This window comes from Sinocyclocheilus grahami, unplaced genomic scaffold (assembly GCF_001515645.1).
Source record: "Sinocyclocheilus grahami isolate Dianchi unplaced genomic scaffold, SAMN03320097.WGS_v1.1 scaffold1108.1, whole genome shotgun sequence".
Taxonomy (NCBI): domain Eukaryota; kingdom Metazoa; phylum Chordata; class Actinopteri; order Cypriniformes; family Cyprinidae; genus Sinocyclocheilus; species Sinocyclocheilus grahami.
The window spans coordinates 344,697-345,702 of NW_015506287.1; positions in this window are offsets into that span (position 1 = coordinate 344,697).

The window sequence follows — 1,006 nt, forward strand, 5'->3', positions numbered from 1 at the left end:
TCTGGCTACAGAATCGCGCTGACCCTTTTGCTGCAATCCTTTAAATACAAAACTAAGAAAAAACATCCTCCAAATGGAGGCCTGTACAAACAATTGGAATTTGCATTAAGCCAGGTCCCAGACCTGGGTGGTCTACACCTCAATGGGAACAAAAGGTAATTTGCATGGGATTGCTCTCTACGGTGATCAAAGTTTCTCTTAACTCTTAGGATCTGTATTATCTTTTAGTAAGATTAAGACCATTGTACCACTTGCCCTGAAACTATTCAAATGAAACCAAACATGACTGTAAATCTTATTTGCATTCATTTAGAACATATTCTTGACCAGCTTGAGTGAATCCAGTGGAGGGAGGAGATGAAAAGGCACAGATGCATATGTGAGAGAGGTGTTTCCTGCACCACCCCTCTGTGGGGTGTCTTGAAGATGCCAGTGTATTGTTTGTTTCTCAGGAGATCAAAGTATTATAGTTTCTTTTATCCTTACAAGCCGTTTTAGGGGGGCGTGGCAGAGTCTTAACTTTGATAAAGAATATCTCTTTGGTTTTGAGACTTTAGTCTTTGCAACTTCAGGGATCTTATCTCTGCACAATCAGCTTGTAACACCCCGAAGAGAAAGGAAAACTTGAAATCGCATCATATGACCCCTTTAAGACTGGATGAAATTCCGTCCTGAAAGTTGATTGGTCAATAAGGTTGTGTTGAGACATATTACTCCACACCTCGGTCATCATCTCACTCTAAGCAGCAGTAAGAATCATTTGGGATCTTCCGAAACAAAATTACAATTATGCTTCTTAGCGAATGTGCTCATAAAATAACGTCTTTAAGACGTGAAATATTTTTTACTTAGTATTTAATTGTGTTGCTGATTTATATTGGCATTCCATTTAACAATAATCTATGAAATGGCGGCCCTCTACTGGCCAGATATCAAACAAACACAACAAACTCTACGGAGCGGGTTAAGTTAGTTTTGTTTTCGATATTCGTGACACATTCAGCGA